Source organism: Marmota flaviventris, chromosome 6 (genome assembly GCF_047511675.1).
Source record: "Marmota flaviventris isolate mMarFla1 chromosome 6, mMarFla1.hap1, whole genome shotgun sequence".
Classification (NCBI taxonomy): Eukaryota; Metazoa; Chordata; class Mammalia; order Rodentia; family Sciuridae; genus Marmota; species Marmota flaviventris.
This window is the reverse complement of record NC_092503.1, coordinates 2,159,714-2,182,745: the sequence shown is the minus strand read 5'-3', so window position 1 is coordinate 2,182,745 and position 23,032 is coordinate 2,159,714.

Below are 23,032 nucleotides of genomic sequence, written 5' to 3'. Positions count from 1 at the left end.
GCTTTCTTTCCTGATGCCAAAGACATCAGCTGCAGCTCCTTTGCAGAGGAAGCAGATGTAGCCACTGGCTGTGCACCTGCTGGTTTCACTGCCTGACCCTCAGTCTCTTCATCTCAAGAAGAGGAGTAGCCATACCTACTTAATGGGTTCAGTTTCTAGAAACGTGCTGACTTCATCTTCTTTCTGTAACAGAAAAGAGAGGGATCAACCTATTTTCTCCATATTTTTCTTTGCCTTGAATGAGGTAAGGATAATTGTCTCCACTGCACATTTGTCTAAAGTCAGAAGAGAGTTAAACTTGGGTAGTGAACCTTGTTCAGCTTTCCTTCTCAGTGGAGTTGACAAAGAGGTCAAAATACCTCTGTCTTCAAAGGAGGGACCTGGCCCGTGTCAGAGTGCAGCTACAGTCAAGGCCCCCTCCCAGTGCCTCCCCTAGAGCCAAGTGTACCCATGCTGGTGGGTGGGTGCGAAGGGTGTGGGTTGGGCTGTTGAGAAGGCAGAGGAGGTCTGGACACAGGTAGGCATGGTGCCTGAGGGGACAGTGGCATCTTTGGCTGGACTCCATCTCTCGGTGTCCTAGAAATCATGTCTCCTTGCAGTTGGGTAGATGGACATCAGTTTGTGCGGGATGCGAGGCAGCCTCCAGCTGGGTCAACGCTGCAAGGACAGGGCGGCATGGTGACGGGGCGCTAGGCCTGCCTCCTCCTCCCCTCCTAGAGACTCACCTCCGGTGCTGTCACCCTTAAGCCCTTTGGGGTGCAATAACTCAGACATGCATTTTATAGATCCTGAGAGTTTGGGATCGTTTCTGTCTATACTCAAGTAATAACTCCTTGGGTCTTAATTACCAGTAACAACATAGAAATTAAATTGATTCTTTGATTTCTGAAAATGTATTCTCCAGCTGTCCAGAAAGAAGGGAGGATGGATCTGGGGGAAACTGGCTATTAACTTGCCTTTTCTTTCTGTGATGAAGCCTCCCCAGTTTACCAAAAACGCAGTGAAATGTCTGACTTTTCCTGGGAGAACCTGTAGGCTCCAGTGGTTTAACTCAGGGGTGAGGTGGAGACAGCAGCTCCCTTTGCCTGGGCCTGGCTGGACAGATGGATGGCACAGCAGGTGGCTTCTTCAAGTCCCCTGGGCATTCCCTCCCCCAGTGTCCTGTAATCTCATTCACAGGCAGCTGTGCAAGCACCTGACCTTTCCAGTGACCTCCAAAACAACTTCCCTCTATCACAAACCCTTTCCCAACACCCAGCCCTGCATGACCTCCCCAGGACACGGGAGAAGAGCATCCGTGACATAATGGGCAGACTGTGAATTGAAATCTGATTCCCATGCAGACTGACTGTATGAGAGCCTGGTGGGTGCATCTCTCTCCACTGCGGCACTTGTACAATGAAGACAGCACCTGGTTTGCACAAAGCTTGTTAGGTATTCAATGAGAAAACAACGAATAATGCGTAGTGCCGTCTAACATGCCAAGAAGGCCCCGGTTCCTCCTACCATCACCTCTGTGAAGCTTTCAACATGTGCGTTTGGGGGCACAGACTCCCAGCCTGTGAACCGTCGGAACTGTGGGGACTTCCAGCCTGTTGCAGCCCCTCCTGAGGAAGTGGTCCAAGAGATGAGACACTTTTACGACTGTTGATCTCTGGGAATTTCTGGCTTTTGCAGCCTGTCCACCTGTCAAGCACCCCTAGCAGGTCCTGCCCAGGCATCAGACAGCCTCGTTTCAACAGTGCTCTCGTCCACCCTGGGCTTCTCCCAGAGGCAGTGGACATGGTTTCATTCTGGGGACACGGGGAGAAGAAGGAGAGCAGAGCACGCTGGACTCTAGACCTCAGGGGCTTCCGGTTCCAGAAGAGCAGTCAGTTCACCAGCCTGGATCGACCACACGCGTCACCTGGCGACCCTGACTCTCCGCGGGTGGGAGGTGCAGGCTGCCCAGGGGGTCAGAAGGCCGAGACCTGGAAACACTGAGGATGGCTGGCTATTGCCGCACAGACTCAGTACGTGCTTTGGCACCAGGTCAGCACCGCAGGCCTCTGGCCAGGTGTGGGTTCTCCCCTCCAGCAAGCAAGCAGTTCTGCAGCAGCGGGTACCAGCCAGGTGTGCTCTGGTTCGGTTTGATTTTGCTGCTGTCCACCCGGAGACAGAGGCAACCCACTCACTTCAGAGGCACATCTCAGCCCCTGGTATTTTCCTTGTGCTCCTTGCATCTGTGATCCCCTCCTCGGCTTCCACTCCAGGCTCCAGGGGCTGGGAGAACCCAGGGAACACATGGAGAGGTGTGCAGGGTGATGTGTGGGGGATAGGTGCAGAGTTCCCATGGCCTCCCGGGGTGCTACCCTCCAGAATCTCCCTGACCCCACTCTCCCGGGCCTTATGGGGGCTTCCTCGCACAGCCACAATTGAAGCATGGACAACTGTCCTGAAGTGTGATGGAACAAAAGGGGTCTGAGCTAATGCCAACGGCTGGGCAGCGTCCCCGCAGGGCTGGCCGCAGGTCCTCCTTGGCCTCTGCAGGACCCCTCTGGAAGGAGGGGATCTTACCATTTACCAGTGGACAGGTGGGTCAGGGCATGCCTTCACAGCCTACTAAAGGCAGAGGGCAGGACGCATAGAGCTGCTGTGACCCGCCTTGGGGAAGAGAAATTCTCGTCCGCTGCTGGCCTGGGGTGAGAGTCTCAAGTCTGAACTGGGGACAGAACATGTGCTTGGTTCTGCGAGTGCCTGCACGGTGTGGGGTGTAGAATGGGTGAGCTTCAAAACAAGATGTGCTGTGTTGATCTAAAGCGGTTTTTAGGAACGGCATCTTCTGGGAAAGTGACAGGTAAGATGGGTCTGCGGTTGAAGGCTGGAGCCCAGGCTGTGCCCTCCCCCGTAACAAAGCCCACGTGCCGCCACTCCCACCACAGCCAGGTTTCCCTGGAGTTCTGCTCAGAGGTCCCAGTAGGAAAGCCAGAGAAAGGGGCGGCAGATCCTTCCCACCTTCCCACCTTCCCACCGAGGCATCTGCGGGGCCTTTGTCTCTCTGGGAGGCTGCTTTCCTGTCTAGGGACCTGAGATGAGTCAGACTGCGTGAGCCCATGTTCTCTGGGGACTGGTCCTTGTTAAGTCTTCCTTGATGAGCAGCCAGTGCCCAGGTGCACATTTTCTCCGAGGGAGAAGCTGAGAAGCACCACAGGGGCCCTGGGTGAGAAGGTGGCTTCCTCCAGAGGAGCACCCAGGCAGAGCCCTGGGGGACTGAGGGCTATGGGAATGACCAGAGTCCACCCTGTAGCTGGGGGCGGGTGGATTCCAGGGGTCAGGGGAGGACCAGAGGACACATATGAAAGGAAAAGGAAGAGGGACAAACATGTCCCAGACTCCATGCTGGTGGCAGCGTGCTCGTCTGTACACGGTGGACTTGGGGACGATGACCCACCCGTGGTGCTTAGGGTCGGCCTGGCTCTGTGTTTGTTCCCAGAACTTAGAATGAACTGCCGCCTGGGCCTTTGCTGTGCTGCAAACCTGGGGAAGTCCCAGCTGTTCCGTGGCCCCTTGTAAAAAGCCTCCGTTTCAGATTCAGGTTGAGAGGGTCATTAGTGGATGGCGTCTCTGCTCATCCTGGCTGCCTCCCAGGGAGACAGCAGGGAGCCCAGGGCCTCTGGACGTGCCTGATCCCAGACCCGGCTCCTGGATGCCCAGAGGGAGGCCCTGTGAAGCGGCGCCGGGCTGGCCCAGGCTGTGTCGGGTCGGGTCTGTGAACTCTAAGATCTGGGCCACAGCATGCTGAAGCCGCAGGAGCCAGGGGTCTGGAGAACAGCTCCCCATTCCTTCCAAACGGGAAAGTGGACAGCTGTGCAGCTGACCAGTGAAGACTGCTTCTGGTGCTGAGGTTGCACTTCTGGGAGGAGTGGTGGCCTCCTCCTTTCCCATGCGGTCCCCACCGACCCCTGGAGCTGCTCATGTCTGCCCTCACAGCCCCTCGCTGGTGCTGGGTGTGCCCGGCCTCTTGCTCTGGCCACGCTGGCCTTGCTCCATCGGGCAGGAAGCACCTGCTGCAGTGTCGGGCGGCCTGGGGGGCAGTGCACCGCCAGCCCCTGCTCTGGGAGCAGGCTCCAGCGCCATGGGGCAGTCCTGCCCTTTGGACTCAAAGTCTGCTCTGGTTGGCTCTGTGACTCTCGCTTGCTCGGCTCTTGTCACGTCTGGCTCCACACCTGAGAGCTGGCCTCCCCACCCCCCCTCCACAGGACGCTGCACCCCTTCCCAGCCCGGTGAGCACAGGCTCCTCCCGTCCCTCGATGACCTGCCTGCTCGGGGCCCTCTGGACCACTGCCCCAGAAGGAGGGGTGAGGCATTCTGGAAACATGCTTCTGATGCAAAGGGAGCTTCTCTTTCCCCATCCCTGGGACCACCCAGGTTTATGCCTCCTCTTGTGACAGGTAGGACTGCCCCTCCTGCCCGAGGAAGCCTGGTGAGCCACCAGACCTGCAGCTTGCCTGAGCCCTCCAGAGAGCCTGGGCCCAAGACCACCAGGTCAGCCGGCTCTGCAGAGGGAAGAGCCCTTCAGGGAGAGATGGGTGGCCTGACCTCTGCCATACTTGACAGATCCGGGGAGGAGGAGGGGGCCGCCATGCAAGTGTGTGGGGACAGAGCAGGAAAAGCCTCCTCGGGGGCACATACAGGCTGCTGCGTCAGTTCCCAGAGCTGGGCCTCCAACGGACCGCTGCTGCTCTGGACTATGGGCCTTCCCAGGGCAGCACCCGGAGACCAGAGCCCCCCAGTGGCCCAGGCATGCAGTGGTGACCACGGTACCCTGGAAACAGACACAAGGGTTGTCCTTTTCCCATTGTGTTTTCTGCAGCAGGCAGAGCCTCCAGCCCTGGGACAAGGTCAATGAGGCCTCGGCTGCTTAAGGAGGGGCAGATGTCCCCCACCCCCGGCTAACCACAAGGACAGGCAGAGCCCACTGCCTGGGAGGGCAGGGATGCCCTCAAGGACCAGCTCGGAGGCCCAGACGCAGGGGCTCATGTAAGACTCAGGACCATGGAAGCCCCTCCTTCCACACCATGAGCCTGACACCAAATCACACAGCAAGCAGCGGCGGTCAGTCGTGTCCTGGGGAAGGGCCGGAGCCAGGAGAGTCCCACATGGCGCAGGCCTGTGGGCACAAAGGTGGAGGAAGGGCTTGGAACACAAAGGAAGGCCTCTGGCACTTCAGCCCCATGTGTCCGAGAGCAGCTGGTCACCCTGGGCTTGGGACACTGATGCAAGGCAAGTGTGGTCTGCAGAAACAAAGCCCAAGCCCGTTGAGCTCCTGACCAGACTGTCAGCCACCTGCTCCGCACTCTCTTAAAGGCATATAGAATATTTCCTGCAGCACTGCAGTTTGGATCTGAAGTGTCCCCACAGGCCCCTGGCGTGCAGGCCTGTCCCCAGCGGAGGTGCTGTTTACTGAGAGGGGAGGACCTGTCAGAGGTGGTGAAGCCAGAATTAGACAGGCAGTCAGTCTAGAAAGGTAAGGCAAGTCAGGTCAGCTCAAGGAGGTCAATTTTGAGTGAGGCTGGGAAGTTGGAGACTGTCCTCTTGAAGTGGCACCCCCTTTCTCCACAGAAAAGCCCTCTTCACCATGGCTGATGTTAGGACTGTCAGCAAAAGAGTCTCTTCGAAAGAGTCCATTGTACATAAACTTCCTATTTTCATGTCACCCTGCTTACTTGGACACTGGCCGAGAAGATACCAGCACTCCAGGTGCTGGACACCCCTTACTAGTTATCACAAACGTCTCCAGTATAGTAGTTTGAAGAACTGTGCAAACAAGGCCTCTGCCTTGAGCTGGGCTTCACAGAGATGTCTACATTTTAAAGATAAGTTACAAATGGGCCCATGGTAACAGCTGACAGGGGAGGAAAGAGAGGGGAGAAGAAGCTCTCCCCTTCTCAGGTGTTGTCCTTGAAGGGTCAACTTGCCCAGAACAGTGAGAGAAAAAGCTGATTTCATGTGAACTTCTGCAGACTGTGAACTGCTGAGCCCCTCCCCTTACATGCTGGGGATAAAACTCTGAAACTCCCTGAACTCGGGGTTCAGGGGATTGATCGATTACAGCACAGGCTCTGCCCCCTGAGCCTGGCTGCAGCCAAATAAAACTGTTTCCTGCCGTCTGGGGTGCCTGGCCTCCTCTGTCCCTACCCCACCCTGAGGGATTGAAGTGTTCTTTCCTTCAGAGCCCTTCCTCCCTCCTCCCTCATCGAGAGCCTGCCCCTGCTCCAACCTGTTGCCAAGGTCACCCATCCCAGGGACTGCCGCTCCTATGTGTCCTGGGCGCTCCATCCTGCCCTTCCCCCTTCAGCCCACCTGTTCCCACCCTTTGGCCATCCAGCAAGCGTCCCTGGGCCAGTCCTGGCCGGGTCACTACACAGGAAGGAGAGGGAGGAAGGGAAGGGAGCAGGAGACAAAGGAAGCCTAGGACAGACACCTTGCTCCTGGGGACACCAGGCCACCGGCTGTAAAGCAGAAAGGGCGCAAGATCGGGGACCACGGAACAAGGAGGAGGCACCAAAAGGAGGTTTATTGGGGGGACGCTCCCCAGCGAGGTTCACTGTCCAGGAAGGGTGAGGGCCGGGAAGTCGGGGCGGAGCCGTGCAGATGAGGGAAGCTGCAGTGGGAGGGCCTTGGCAGCTGCGGACAGCAGGTTGGCCAGCCCAGCAGGTCCGTCAGGGCCCATGTGTTGACCTGCGACCGCTGCAGCTGGCGGGACCCCTGCCATGTCAGCTTCTGATTGGCCCTTTCGTGTCTCCCCGCCCACGGGACTGGCTGCCATGGAGGGGAGAGGGGGGAAGGCTGCCCGCCCAGCACCAGCTATGGCCCCTTCTCCCTCCCAGGAGAAGTCTACTGACCCTTTTTGAATAAACCCTGCTTTGTGTGCGGCTGCTTCTCTAACGTTCAACCTTCAACGCGTGGGGGAGCAGAACTCGGCACCCATAACCGGCGGTACCAGTGGGGCCCAGTGGAGGTCGCTGGGTCACTGACCTGTGCCCTTGGCGGGATTGTGGACCTGCCCCTCCTCACTGGCTTCCTGTCTCTTCCAGAGGTGGGTGGTTTGGCTGCACCCCCACTTCCACACTGTGCTACCTCACCTCAGGCGCCAGGCCACAGGGCCGGTCATTCAGGGACTGGCCCCCAGAAATGTGACCTAAAATAAACCTTTCCTCCTTTATAAAAAATATTTTTAGCTATACAGGGACACAATACCTTTATTTGGTTTATTTATTTTTATGTGGTGCTGAGGATGGAACCCAGGGCTCACATGTGCCCCAGCCCCAGCCCAAACCTTCCCTCTTGATAAGGCGAGTCAGCCCTCATATTTGTTACCAAACCAAACCAAACCAACTAATTGCCAACAGGTAAACCCATCACCACAAGCAGACTTAGGGATGCCACAGATGCTGGACACTAAGACCGGGACTTTGAAATCACTGTGATACATACTAACACAGGGACCTTAAAGTAACTGATAAATACATGATCTAATATAGCATGCATGACCAGATGGGAAATTTCAGCTGACACACAGAAACCAAGCCATAATTAGAAATACTACAAGTAAAAAATATGAAATCAGTTGTGAATGATTCCTTTGGCAAACTTATCTGCAGACTAGTCTCAGCTGCAGAAAGACAAATGAACTTGACGGTAGATCTACAGAAATATACACAAAAGAGTGGAGGGAAACTTATATAACAGGGAATCCAAGTGCGGTGGACATTGTCCAATGACCTGATAACGTACAGTAGGAGTACCAGAGTAAGAGAGGGAACAGAGCAGAAGAAATATTTAAATAGACAGTAGTTGGGAATTTTCCACATCGAATACAACAAATCCCAGATCCAGAAAGCACAGAGAATCTTTATAAATTAAAAAAAAAACACAATTTTTTAAAAACCCTAAACCAGAAGGCACATGATATTCACCCTGTTAAAAACCAAAGATAGGGAGAAAATTAAAAAGCATCCAGGGAGCAAAAACGAAAAGCACTGTACACCCAGGAAGACGGATCATCGCCACAGGTTTCTGGTCAGATATTGTGCGAGTGGAAGACAGTGGAGTGACATCTTCAAAGCGCTAAAGTCAAAAACTAAAAGAGTTCTATATCCAGTGAAAATATTTTTCAAAAATTGAAGGCAAAAATAAAACTTTTTCAAACCAACAACAACAACAACAAAAAAAAACCCAAACCACAAAAAAAAACTAAGCCAAGCTAACTCATCTCTGGCAGACCTGTGCTACAGGGAGTGTGAAGGGCGGCTCTCTGGGCTTTCGGGAAATTATGCAGATGAAAATTTGGATTTATTCAAAGAAATAAGGAGCGCTGGAAATAGTTAAAAATAAAGCACAGGTTAAAATTATTTTTCTTATGACTGATCCTTTAAAAGATTGTTGAGTGGATCACAAGGTTGCTGAGGCTGGCTGCAGGGGCTCCCTGGTACATCACTTGCCCTACACAGGACCTGGGTCCACCCCAGCTCCGCAAGACACAAAAACCAACATGTGGACATAAGTACGTGGAAACAGTTGCACAAGGGTAGGGGGAGAAAGAAGCATGGTAGGCAGTAGCTGAAACACGGAGTTTTACGTCCGAGCCCCTCGGGCATTGCGAGGCTGTGAGATCTTCCACTTAGGCTTAAGTGGGAATTTCACATCTGTTGATAAGATCGGTGGACTTTTTAATATTTATTTTTTAGGTGTAGTTAAACACAATACCTTTATTTTATTTATTTATCTTTATGTGGAGCTGAGGATCGAACCCAGGGCCTTGCACATGCCAGGCAAGCGCTCTACCGCTGAGCCCCAGTCCCAGCCCGGAGCGGTGGACTTTTGAAGTTTGGAATGTTTTTTTCCAGTATCAGCAGTCCAAGCATCCGCTGAAGGGAAGTCTTGCTTGATTCAACGGTTCCCAAATTGAGTTAATATCGGAATCACCCGGAGAGTTTGCCAAACACTCAGAACATCCTGAACCTTCCGGGCCCCTCCCTAAAGATCTGAAGCCACAGATCTGTAGGCAGGTCCCCGAGTGGAACTGGCAGCCGCCACGTCAGCGGGTCCCTGCTAAGCAGGGAGCTGACCTCAGCTGGGGTGCCGCTCCTGGAGGACTGATCTAGTGAGGGAGACCCTAAGACGTGGCCCCATGGTGACTTGGGGACAGTGACTTCCTTCTAAACAGGAGCTCCGGTTGCCTTGCCTGATAGCTGGGTGCCTCAGGATGGTCCAGCATCGGGAAGAATACCTGTTTATCATGGGGTGACTGCTGCTGCCTTCTAGCCAAGAAAGCCCCCCCTTTTCACTTCCTTCTGAGTACAGGGGCTACATTATGGGGTGGTCTGCAACAACAGGGATCCAGACTGGATGTCCTTGCTAAACCTCGGCACCGTCACTCCAGGAACGTAGGGACCATGAAAACTACGCAAAGGTGGCAAACCACACCCGTCTGTAGGGTGGTCCTCTGTGTGCTAGAGCGAGACTCTTAGGGGTCCCTTGTGGGTTAGAGGGGAGCTATGGGGTCTCCTGCGGGTTAGAGGGCAGCTCTGCAGTCCTCTGGGGTTTCATGGGATTCTCCTGGGTCATCGTAAGACCCCGCTTCCCCTGGACTGCAGACTCTGGGCCAGCAGTATCTTTGAGGCACCCTGGTTGTCTTTTGGCCATGGGTGTGGCGTGCCCATGGCACTGTGGAACATGGGTGCCAAGTGCTGGGGAGTCACCCACCCTCAGTGTCGTAGAGGTGAATGACAGCAGAACAGGCTGTCAGTGTTCATGAAGGATAGGGGCCAGCCGTGGGTGAAGGCTGGGCTCCACTGCGTTCCTGTGCATGGCAGGACCACACTGCATGGGGGGCTAGAGTCCACAGGCCCTGGAGGACCTCAGAGGAAACAAGGCATGGATTTGCCCCCGTCCCTGCGAGGGAGAGCAGATAGAGGGTTTTCTTTCTCCTCTGAGGACGGGAAGTGTCCGAGCTCTGCTGGGTGGCTGCGGTGGTGACTCTCCTTCTCCAGAGTGGCTGCTTCCTTTCAGCGGCCCTGCCCCTGGGCCGTTCCGTGTTCCCGTCTCTTTTTACCTCCGAAGCCCACTTCCTCCATTCTGGGGGTCCTGTGTGTAAGGCGCTGTGCGATGCACAGCGATGGTACCAAATGAGTAATTTCCTGCCAACCCTCCAGAGAGATGCCTCTCCCAGGTGCCCGGCCACCAGCAGCAGCCTGGAGCGAGGCCTCACTGTCCGGGGGATCTGGTAGCGTCTCCTGCCCGCTGGCTCAGTGTGCTCCAGACCTGTGTCTGTGGCCTCTTCCAGGACCCAGGTGGGAGCCTCTGCTCCTTCCCCGGTCTCCAGACTCCATCCCCCACCTGTCAGGCAGCTGTTTCCCACAGTCACACACAGGACACTGAGGCTCAGATGAGCTACTCCCACGAGTCACCTCACGAATGTGGAGAGCCAGGAGTCAAGTGCCCATGTGGTCCCTAAGTCCATGCTCTTGACCTTGGAGCTCCATCACTGGGTGAAGGCCTGTTTCGTGTGGCTCCGTTCGGGGGTCACCCACGCACCCTCTCACATCCCTCTCACACTCCGACTTCTGAGGTCTGCACACTTTAGTAATGTCACCCAGAGGGGGGATCTCAACTGCAAAAGGAAGTGTGAAAGGAATAAGGTCCAGTGTGGGCTTCCATTAATTTCCCTAAAACGGATTGGTCCAGCGGCTAGAAGCACCCGTGTGTGTTTTGGCAAACCAAAGAGCTTTGTTTGACAAGCTGTTTCGGCAAGGTGGCAGGCCTCAGGGTCCCCAGGAGGGAGCAGTGGGAAGGAACGCCAGGCCACGGAGGAGCCACGGAGGAGGTCCATGCAGAGGTCCCACATGAAGGCCATCCACCCTCTTGGTCTTTCAAGTCAAAACCTCTTCCCCTTTTCAGATGACAAATCACAAAGGTGGTGTGCCCCAGATTGCTGCAGCCTCGCCCTATCTGTGCATCAACTGCAGGCTGATACAAGATTAGGTCTAGAGATTGTGCAAAAGGGAGATAAGATTTTCAAAAAACCCACACGCTAGTTTTTCAAGTAAGTCACTACCTCATTTATTCATTCACTCGAGAAATATTTCTTGAGCGCCTGCTGGTGAGTAGACCCTACTCTGAACGACGGGAGGTAGAACGTCACATCCCTCTGCACTGGGCCCTGCCTCCCCCGGACAGCAGACAGGTGGAGGGGGGCAGGAAGCGAGGGGGAGCATTCAGCATAGCAGGACTGGGAGAGGAGTGGGAAGCCCTTGCAAATAGGAATTCCAGAGAAGGGAGGCCCCAGGGAAGGGAGGGCTGGCCACGTGGCTGTCAGGGAAGATGTTCTTGGCAGAGCATCCGCCAGAGGCCAGGCCCTGCCTCAGGGGCTGAGCAAACCTAAGAGAGCATGGTTGCCAGTGACTGGTGGACACACTTGGGAGACAGGGAAGGGCCTCCTGGGAGGTGGTCCGTCCTGCAGAACCCTCTGCAGAGGTCAGAGGTGGGGCAGGGCCTCCTGGCAGATGAGAGCCAGGGTCCAGTGGTCAGGAGGGAATGGAGAGAGAGAAGGTGCACGATCTGGGACAAGCGATACCTGTCAGACCCCGAGGAGAAATGGCAGAGAATTTGCTGATGACTGGATGTGGAGAGAGTGGTCAAGGGTGGGTCCAAGTCAGGGCTGAGCTGCTGCAGGGAGTGGCCGGCGCTGACCTCAGCCTACCTGCAGGGGCGGGCAGGAACAGGTGTGGGCAGGGCAGGCTGCCTTTGGCCTCAGGTATTGGAGACCCTTCTAAATTCCCCAGTGGGGAGACTGTCTGCAATTCCAGAGAAGGACCTGAGCTGCTGGGGCAATCTGGGGGCACAGAAGGAGGAAGAGTCTTTCCCCCAAATTCACACCCGCCTGGAACCTGGTGTAACTAGCTGTGGGTTCAAGGCCAGATCATCTTAGATGCAGGGTGGGCCTCTTAAAAAGAGGGAGAAGGAGGTCCTCTGTGGCTGTGGGCAGAGACTGGAGTGACCGTTTATTTCCTGCCACTGTCTGTCAGAAGTTGCCCCTGGAATTCCAGGCCAGTGGCACCCCACAGAGCCCTGTCCTCTGCGGTGGGCTCCTTCCTTGCGTTTGCTAGTCTCCATGTGGGCCTTGCATCCCCATCGGCTGGACCCAGCTACCAGGCTGCCTGTCCATCCCCAGCCCTCCTCCACGACCTCAGGAAGGGCGTTTGAAATCAGCTGTGGGGGGCGATTTACACCACAGAAATTGGGGTGGGCCCTTTTCTCCTGAAAAGCCAGGTAGATAGACATTTATAGTCCCCCCTGGCCAGAGCCTTTAGTTCAGAGTGATTTCCGGATGATTTCCCACCCGACCAGCAGACAAGCCAGTGTCTATTGCTGCCCTGGCCCCTTGCTGCTCACACCACGCTCCCTGACTTCCAGGGACACTTGGGAGCTGGGCCTTGAGGGCCTTTGCTGCTCCCAGAGGTGCCATCGATAGAGCAGTGGAGACTGTGGTCCCTCCCCTGGAGTGGCCGTGTGTTTTGGGTGGGAGGTGATTTCCATTGTCACTGCTGTGTGGACAGGTGTTGTTGCAGGGACCATGAAGGGTGCCCAATGTTAGTCTGGACCTGGGGGCAGACCGGAAGGCTTTCCCAGGGAAGCGGAGGCCACCTGGCACGGGCACACTCTGTGCACGCGCTGCTCACGTCATTCCCCGCGTGCTCCATCAGGGCTGGGCCCTGGCTATTCCCTTGGGACCCGGGTCCTGGCCCTGCTGCCTCCCTGCTTCTTCACGGTCACTGCCCCAGTGGGCTTCAGTGGAGACCACCCTGCTAAAGAGCTCAGGAGAGGGTGTTTGTTCTCTCTCAGGGGTGCCCTGATCCTTCTCAGAGCCTCCAAGGTTTGCAAACTCACTGTCAAGCCCAGGCAGCCTCAGGGCCGGCGCCCCAGCACCTTGCCGGACCTTCCGCGGTGCTGCCTGACCCTGGCACACACCTCCTGGGAGCCCGGCCTGCCTCAGGCTTCTTGCCATCTCTGTTGTGTCTAGCAGGTGGCTTCTGGCTGGGTGTCACCCCTGCCTTCCCGCTGTCACACCACATCCCCTAGAGCACCCCCGCCCCGCCCTGTGCCTCCTGGGGGTTGGCTGATGTCCTGTGTGCAGGAAGCAGAGGCGGTCAGTGTGGGCTCTTCATCTGGACGCAAAAACTCGGCATCTGGTGGGGCTGGATTCTGGTTCGGCTGTTAGCAGTTTGTTTCGTAGCAGCCCAAAGGCAGATACTTCCCTGTGAAGAGACCTAACCAGCGGCAGGGGGATGGATCTTCCAGGAATCGAGGGCACGCTGTATGTTCTCTCAGGGCTTGTGGTTAGATAGTGACGGAGACTCTGAGTACAGCACAGACCAGAGCCCCAGGATCTCTGTTTCACTTCTAGTCTATCCAGTGGTCTCACGTGATCTGAAGTCACTCAACCACCCTGTACTTTGCACAGTAGAACAGGGCAACTCAGCTCCGGGGACATGGCGGTTGGTTTCAACCCATCGTCCTCTCTGTGAGTAGAGCATTTCATAAATCTCAGCCTGTCCATGAGCAGGAGCTGTCAGATGATGTGTCTCCATAAACAGATGAGTTACGGCAGGGAGACAGCTCATGGCGTCAGAAGGTAGCTCTGGGGCCACTGAGAACCTGCTGTGGCGGCTGAATCACTGGACAGTCATCTCTTCTCTATGCTAGAAAGCTCTCCCTGGAGGAGCTGCTACCTACTGAACCTGACTCTGCCTTGGTCTCCACACCTAGCACCACCCCTGGTGCACACGATGCCCCAGAAGGGGAACTGAGACCCGAGCTGTTTCCTTCCACATGAGCGCTCTGCACAGCCGAGTTAGCGTCCATGCTGTCCCATGAGTTTCTCACTGGGGACTAAACACACTCGTTCCTATAAATAATTTTTTATAAAGGCCATGGCCCACATGCCAGGCCATTCGATCGCAGTCCTAAAGCCACCCACAGCCCTGCTAAGTGCTTGTTAGAAATGACTCATGTATCACCTGACCAGCTAAACAATCGGTGGGGCTCTGGCTCCCTTGTCTGGAGCTTCCCCTCGGGTGGGATGGCGTCCTGGTGGCCCAGGGAGTAGATTCTGGCATCCTTGTCCTTCGGGGTGTGATTTCACAGTGCTCCATCCGGAGGTGGAGTCTGCCTTGGCCTGAGACTGGCCGTGGTCAACAGAAGGTGGCCCAGGCCATGGTGTGTGGATTCCGGGTCCACCTGAGCAACCTCGGCTGTAAGGGGGCTCTGATGTGGGGCCAGGCGTGGCCAGGCTGCGTGAGGATGAAGAGCACACAGGGACCTTGTCCCGCCGACAGAGTCCTGCTGCCAGCGCCTGCTTGCCTCTAGACTGAGCCTGGAGTGAGTGGGCCAGTCACACTGGCTAGCGCAGGGCAGCAGCAGAGCCTCCCAGGTCTCTGCCACTGCGGCAGTAGTACAGGGTCAGTGTGTGCCACTGGGGGGGGGGGGGTTCTTACGGGGTCTTCTTTTGGTGATGGATAATTGCTACCCCATATGACCAGCAGTGCCCCAAGTTGGAGTTTCTATTACAGGGACCTTAGTACACTAGTGACCAGTGACCTTCATCAGGTCATTTTTACTGGGCCAGTCTCTCTGCCCACGCTGTCCAGTGTGGTGGTTACCAGTCGTGTGTGACTACGGAGCAGTCAGGTGTGGGACTCTGAACTGAGATATGCTCTTCTTGTAAAATCCACACCTGATTGAATACAGCACAAGAGAGGTAGAATGTCTCATTGGTCAGCGCTGTGCTGGTCTACTCTGATTACGCGACGAGATTGTTATGTTTTGATACCTTGAGTTAAAATAACAGGATTTTGCAAGTCAAGCCCCTCCAGTTTCTTTGGACTCCTAGAGTGTGACGGAAGTCACGGCCTCGACTCGCGTCACCTGTCCTCTGACGCCGTGGTTCCAGGGGCAGGTCCCTCCTCACCTCGTGGGTTTGCCTTCCTCTCAGATTCCAACACGTGCCGTCAGGCGGGACCTTCCTGCTCTCTGCAGGGCCCATATCAGAGCACATCCCACGATTCAGGGAGCTTGGTGAGCACCGTTGCCTTCTTCTACCAAGTCATTGATAAGGAATTATCCTGACCAGGGAAGTTCAGCAGCAAGCCCTCACTCGTCCCACCGGCCGATTCCTTTCCCACTGAAGTTCCTCTGCCGTCCTGGCCGACAGTGGACAGTCAGCAGGAACCACGCAAGTTGTGCCACGTGGCCCCTTTCCCCGCTTTATCCCGAGGGACTTAAAGACGCATCTGTTGAAAGCCTGTGCCCAGATGGAGAGGAGCCTGTGGGAATGGAGACCCACCACCGTGGCCAGGTGTCCCCAGATGCACCGACACCTGAGCACGTGGGGGAGGGGCCTAGGTTGCTGGGGGTGACTCACTCTGGGTGCTGACAGCATCTTCTCTAAATGCCCACGCAGATGGTCATCATATGGTGTGCTCTAGAAGGTTCTCGATGCTGGGTCATGGCTGGCCTGCCCAGTCCTCACCACCTTCTGCTGGGAACTCGGGACACTCTCGGTCCAGCTCTGCGGGCACCTTCCATCCCTGGTCCTTGGCATAATGAGAGCCCAGGACCCTGCAAACTCGTCTCATGGAGACTCACTCATACGTGGAGGAGCTGGGGGCCTCTGGGAGAGTCTCAGGAGAGGGGACTCCCTCCCCGAGATGTAAAGTGGCCTCTGGAAGCAAGCGCGGTTTCTCACTAAAAACCAGACGCATTTCCCTGAAAGGTGGGTGCAGCTCGCCCGCCTCAGCACTTTCTTCACTCTTCTCACGGGAACGCGTTCCTCGTGTAGAAAGGAAATGTCACAAATCTTCCCTGAGCCTCGTCTAGGCACCCAACCTCCCCACCAGCCCCAGTGCCTTGTGTGAACGTCGGCACCCGTGGGGGCCTCGGTGGTGGTGATCGGCAGCTCTCTCGTGGGCTCCCTCCCCGCAGCCAGAGCTGGTGCATCTGGAGCGGCTGCCGTTCCCTCGAGCAGGGAAGTCCTGCCCCCCTCGGCCCTGCAGAACCCCCTCCTTCAGTGCCCACTCGGCAGCCGCCCCCGGGAGCCGTGCTGTGCCCGCCGCCTCACAAAGACCCGCTTCTTCCGACCGTCAGAGCCTTGGGGTGAACTGCTTGTGTGGCTTTTCTCTTGGCTCTTCCTGCCAGTTCCCGGGGCCAGGGCTGCCCCATGCAGGTCACGGGCGCTCAGGCCCTGGTGGCCCGGCGGGCCTGCCCAGACCTGAGCGTAACACAAGCTGAGACCTTGAGCGTCCTGTCCCCTGGAGGCACATCTTGTTGGGATCGTCCCTGCTTCGGTTTTGCTCTCCCTCCTCCATGACCACGACATCCAGACAGCCCCAGCTCCACCCACCTCTCACCTCTGACAGACGGACACCTCTGCAGTGTGCAGGCAGGGGCTGCCCACCTGTCCCCGGCCTTGGCTCCTGCGTTCTCTGGGTCCCATGGCGACTCCTCCCTCTCGTGGCACGTGGCAGGCTGTTGCTGTGCGTGGACTTAGGAAAGGGGTCTGGGACATTGTTCCCACCCAGCCCAGTAGCAGGAGGACAGAATGGCTCCGCCCCAGGCCTCCCACCCCAGACCTTCGGCCCCCTGCCCCGTGGGTCAGGTGACAGGGACAAGGCAGTCTGGCACGTCACCGTGTCCAGCACCTGGGAGGGCTTTCCTCCTGCGGAAGTGCCCACCGTCCCCAGCCCCACGTGCCTGCTTGGGAAGGCCGTGTCCAAGGCCTTCGTTGCTGCCTCGTCTCCGAGAGCGGACCTCAGGCCACCTCCGGGCTGCCCCTCGTGCCCTGCTTTCCTTGCCCTGACCCTCTGCCCACGCGGGCCTTCTCCAGCCCACAGAAGGTCCTGACCCCTCCTGCCCATGTGCAGAAGCCAACGTCCGTCTGTCCGTCCGTCAGCACCTGGTGCTGGGCCTCCCAGTGAGTGTCGCTCGCTCGGGGACCCCGGGACCCCGTGTGGGGTCAAGCCACTTAGCCTGCTCTCTTTGCACCTCTCAACACTGCAGATGGTGGGGGATTTAAAGTGACAGAGTCCTAAACCGGCTGAACTTGATCTTTCTCCTGCAAGTCCTGCTTTGTGCTTCCGCAGCTGGGGGATGCCCTGCTCCACAGACCCTCAAGTAGCCCAGATCTTCCTGCTCAGGCATCCTCTGTCCCTGGGTGTGGCCTATCCTCGTGGTCAAGAAGATGGCACTGTTGTCCTGGTCAGTAGGATGGACAGTCAGGTGAGCAGGTGCTGGCTGGCAGTGAGATCGTTAGCAGGACAAGGTGCCTGTGAGCTCTTCATCCAAAGTGGGGCAAAGAGAAGATACAGACAACCTTGACCTTGCTGGGACCCTCGTGCCGAAGCCTCTCCAGACAGGGCCTTGTCATAGCCTAGAGGCGGGGGCAGCTGGCAGGGAGGTGTCTCAGTGCAGGGCACAGAAGGAGGAACACTGGTTGGCTCGGGGACAGTGCGCTCAGCCACGGCTGCAGGTCCCTGCCTGCAGAGGGGCCAGGGCGTTGCATAGCCCTCTCAGTGTCCCCAGGGCCAGGGCTGACCACCTGGACTGCTTGCCCTACTCCTGCTCCTGGTGCTGCCCCGGGCCCAGCACAGCGTCTCCACCTTCCCACCAAAGGTGCAGCCTCAGCTGGCTCAGTGTGCGAATGTGCGTGTGTCTGGTGTGCTCTCTCAGGACATCACAGGGGAAGGCTGCCGTCCCCCCCGGGTTACGCGGTGATGGGGCCTACACAGTTCAGACCCCGAGAGTTGGAGGGAGGGCTCAGAGCTGCTGCGGGTCTCAGGGGAGGGAGGAGGTCAGGCTGTTGGAGGGGGAGCAGAGCACGGGTCAGGGCAGTGGGCCTTGGGAGCCCCTTGATCACCGGCACACTCAGGGCTTGTCTGGTGAGACCATGTCCCCCAGGAGGTGAGCGAGACCAGGGAGGAAGAGACACAGAAGCATTTTTGGACAGGAACAGCAAGCTGTCTCCGGGCTACACACAGCTCCTGCTGGTAGCGACCAGAGTATCAAGTCAGGGTGAAAGTCACTCCTGTTGCATGTGTACCCCGAGGAAAAGTCCCCAGCACCAAAGGCCACAGCCCCGAGGCCTCCCACTGCTGGAGAAGGGCAGACAGGAGCCAGGACTTGGAAGGGGCCTAACGAATTCTATAAAAGGCTCACATTGGAGCACAGAGAGGACACTTGATAAGCATCGGCCAAGTAAGCAAGTGAAAGGTATTTGCAGGAAATGTGTAAGTTGATCAGTAGTTAAAGGAAAGCACAGTCCATGAGTTTGCAAATTTAGACTGCTTCCCCTAAGTGCTAATATGTCAGCGAATATCTGAAGACAGCAGTGGAGATTGTGGCCACATCTGGCAGGTCACACAATTATGATTTGAATGGTGCTTCTTGGAGTTGGGCAGTGCACATGCTGGGCAACCGTGGACAGATGCTGTGCCTACAGCCATTTACATTAAAATAAACACTCAAGTGCCTGGGAGAGCAGTGACTGCAGGCAGGTGATGCAGGGTGTCAGAGCCCATGTGGCTGGGGAGGGTGATTCTGGGTTGCAGGTGTCAGATCAAAGCAAGGTGAGAGGCGCCTGCTCGGGATGGGGGCAGTGGTGATGGGAGATTGGGTCTGGGGGAGGACTGATCAGAGGGACATCCCCGAGGACTGGTGAAGACGCGTTTCCTGGGGTCAGAGAAGGGCGTCAGCAGGGAGGGAGAGAGCGCTGGCTGAAGCCACCTTGCTGGGCTGGGGGGAGAGGGCTGGGCAGGCCTGGCCTTGGTGTGTGCAGACCACGCGGGTGTGAGCCAGATGCAGACGTGCGTGTGCGTTGGGTGTGCACACACCTGGCCACGAGCGCATTCCTCGCTGAGGGGACACGGAGGCAGACACCTGGGGCACGGGACAGGTGGCACCAAAGAAGAGTCCACTGCCACCTCTGAGAGATCCCTGCCAGAGATGCAGATCCTGGGTGAAGTCATCAGGAGTCACGAGACCAACCAGACCAGGAGCACTCGGCCCCTGACAGTCCTCGAGGTGCCACGCCTGTGCCCCCAGGGAGAGACAGACCTGGTTTGATGGAGACTCTTGGCTGAACACACCCCGCGGGTGTAGACCAGGCTGTCACCGTGGATTTGATGATGGTGGTTCAAGGGCCACTGGTCGGGCAGCGGAGGGTGTCAGGGCCATCCTGCGGGAGTCTTCTGGCCTCGGCAGGTCAGTGAGTCCTTACAGGACCTTCTCCAGACTGCCCAGTGCCACTGGCCACCTCAGGGCTCCTCCTCCCCTGCCTGCTCGGAGGTGGACAGGCAGGGGACAGAACAGGAGAGAGGAGTGGGGGGACCGGCGGGAACTGCTGCATGGCCAAGGCTGGACGAGGGACCTGCGGCGGCGGCTAAGCGCGCAGGGATCATTTATTTTATTTTTATCATCAGTTGCGCTCTTCTCGGCAGATATTTGGGGCCTGCGTCTGCTTTTTATTCTTCTTGTTTGTTGACTTTGAATTTTATTTGGCCTTGTGCTGCTCTGGAGCACTGAGGGACAGAACAGGCAAAGCGACAGTAAGACGCGCTCTGCGGCTCCTGTGTGACGCCTGGTGTGAGGGACGTTTAGGAACCGCACCCGAAGACTGTGCTCGGCTGTTCCGTGTGAGAGGTCCCCTGTGGAGGGGACGGGAGGAAAGACTGAGCCTTGCCATGCTGGCCATTAGGGCTTGGCTGAGCGACTCTGTCCACCCTGAGCCCACAGTGGGTGCCAGAGGGCAGCACAGGCCAGCAGTCCCACTTGGTGAGGATTGAGCGAAGGATGACGCAGGACTGCAGGAAGCCTCAGTGCCACGTTCACACAGCGTCTCCCGAGTCCCTGCGGGGAAGGAGTGGGGAGAAGGGGCAGTGTGCTGTCCCTGCCAGGGCCCTCCCAGGCCAGTGGTCCCAGCGGACCAGGGAGCAAGCGCTGGCATCAGGCAGCCTCGCCCAGATCAGCAGGACGGCCCCAGTGACCGAGACCTGTGAGAACTGAGAGGTGGCTGCTCTTGCCCTGAGCCCTGGCCAGGTGTGTTGGCTGGTGGCTCCAGCACTGGGGGCCCAGAAAGCGCCAGGCCAGCGATAGGTGCGCCTGAGGCACCCGGCGCCTTCCCCTGGCCGCGTGTGCAGGAGCACCATGCCCACGTCCTCTGGTGCTTTCTTCTTCACGAAGGTCCGCTGGCCCAGCACAAGCAGAGTCGTGCGAGGACATCTCTTGAAGCGAGGTGGCGGGATCGTGCCAACTCACCCCCGTTTTCCTGGCCTGTGAGACGTTTCCTCGATGTGGGGTAGCCTCTGTGTCGGCGGAAGAATAAAGGTCAATTAAAAACCGAAACACATGACTGGGAATCAGGAGAGGCCCCTGGAGGGGGCAGGAGCCAGACCAGCATGTGAAAGGCGTCCCCTCTCCTAGGTCAGCTGCGCCGCACTTCCGTGCTGGAGGAGGAGATCAGTGGACTTGCATAGGTGACCCAGGACCTGAGGGTACACCCCGGACGGGCACTCAGATGACCGAACATTCAGGAGGTCGAAAGTCGAACCAGCCACCTGGGAGAAGAGCTGGGGGTCAGCTCCAGCCTCCCGTGTGTGTGGGGGGCCCAGAAGTCCTCCGCAGAGCCGGTCCTGCGAGGCCTCTCCCACATAGGGGAGAGCGGCACAAGGTGTCAAGTGCGCCAACTCTCACTGGCCTCACCCTGCCCTGGCGTCCAACGTCACTCTGGAGTCTCTTTCCACTTTGGACACAAGTGGTCTATGGAAGGTCTGGGACACTGGTCACCTGGCTGCGTCTCACCCAAGGCCAGGACAACTGGAAGCACACAGTGGACATTTCTGCTCCCAATTCATGCTGTTTTCTTAGGCAGAACAAGTGCTCCCAATTCCAGCCTCGAGGGGTCTCTGGGATGACATTTGCAAACAGTGCCTTTGGTTAAAAAAGGGAAAGGTCACCCAAATCACTTGTACGACTTATGGCAGCCCCGAGAGTGCCTGAGAACTCCAGCAGCTCTGGCTTTTCTGAAAACGTGGGAACTGTGGGCACCCTAGGAGCCTGGCGCGGCTAACGCCCCAGGGAAGCCACCTCTCAGCTTGGGCTCACCGAGTACCAGAGCACGAGAAGGCACTCAGTTAAGATTGAGAAAAAGAGGAAGTACTGTGCTTAGAGGCCACAGCCAAGTCCAACAGTTAGTGTCCTGAGGAGCAGCTTGGACAAGGTGCATAAAATAAGAAATGGCTCTGGACTTTGGAGACCTCTGCCCGTTGTCAAAGAAGCAGAGGCTTGGGTTGACATCAAGGAGGACAGCCACATCCCGCCACAGCATGCTCCTGGGGCACCACCGTCCAGACACAGTGGGGCTGGTGACCCGTGCTGTGACGGTCATGCTTCTGTGCTCCCTGGCTGCCGCGTCCTGGAGCAGACAGCGAGGACCGCAGAGACGCCTCCCCTAAAATCCCCACTGCCCGGGGACGTGTGACTGCCAGCTCCTGCGTCCCCTCTCCCGAGTGTCTGCTTCTTTCCTCTTCCTCCCTCCTTGAAAGCGTCACCCCTCTGTCCACCTTCACTTGCAGCCGATGCCCTGTCTCCCGTCCTCTGAGGATCAGTCAGGAGCCAGCCGATGGGCGCCATCCTGGGTGCACCCCGCGCCCTGCGGGGGAATCTCCTGTCTCGCGGCTGCTCTGGGTGGGCAGGAGCCCCTCCTCCTCCCGACGGGACCCTCTCCCTCTAGGCCCTCCTTACTCTGCTGCACGCAGCGCTCCTCTGCTCCGTGGTGTCCCCACGGTGGCCACCCCTCTGCTTCCCCCACGCGGACTCCCTGAAGTGCCCATAGTGTTCCCTCCCTCCTTGTCTCTTTTCTGGTCGGATTTGTCCCCTCACCTTGCCACAAAGGTGTGTCAGGACCACAGTGCTCCCAGTGGTCAGTTCTCGGGCCCCTGTCACTGGTACACAGGCGACATCAATACGACAGAGGGGCTGCTTGCCCCTTGTCCACCTACGCCACTCCCTGGTAACCCTCCATGTGCAACCTGGTGACACCGCTGGCTTGGACTCTGCTCTGAACTCCACGTTCAGATCAGCAGCCGCGCCTGGACCTCCGCCTGGGACACCCAGCGCCTCTCACTCCCCGAGTGCGGTGCTCCCTCCCTGAGGACCCGGTGTCTGCGGTGCGCACCTTGGTGGCTCAGGCCGAGCCTGCAGTCCTCTGTGTGCTTGCTTTTCCTCAAAGTCCGGGTCCAGCGAGGCCTGATGACCTTATCTCTGAACATACCCATCGCCGCACCTGGCTGGTGGCCGGGCCCCTCCCCACGGTTCCCTTTGGCCCACTGTCAACACTGCCCGCAGATCACCCCAGATGTGCATCAGGGAAGGTCACTCAGCACCTCCCCACCGCTGTGCTTCCCCCAGGAGAGGCGAAGCCATCTCACTGGCCCCCGGGGCTTGGGCTTCCACTGGCCGCGCCTGCCTGCCTCTGGCCTCCCTGAGCTCCTCCCTTTGCCCTGGGTGTGCAGTGTGGGGACACTGTCTTCACTGCTCCTCTGTCCTGGAGCGTCCTGCCCCAGATGAGCCCCTGGGTCACCCCCCGCCCCTCTCCGAGCTCTAAATGCAGCACGCTCAGAGACGCTTTCCCGTTCCTCTGAACCCAATTGTGCCAGCTTCAATGAGCCCTACTCACTTCCTGCTGGACACTTCTCTGTGGCACTGACACCATCCACCATACCATGTGCCTTTTTATGTAGTTGGCTTATTGTCTGTCCCCATGACTAGCACGTAAGTCCCACGTATCTGTTGTGCCTGGAACAGTGTGCGGCATGGAGTAGGCGCTCAATAATCGTTTGCTGAAGAAATAAAAAAAAAGGGGTACAGGTAGAGAGGACTTAGAGACCTAGGTCTATTTTCTGGGTCCACTACTCCTTGTTTCTATTCCGTGGAGAAAATC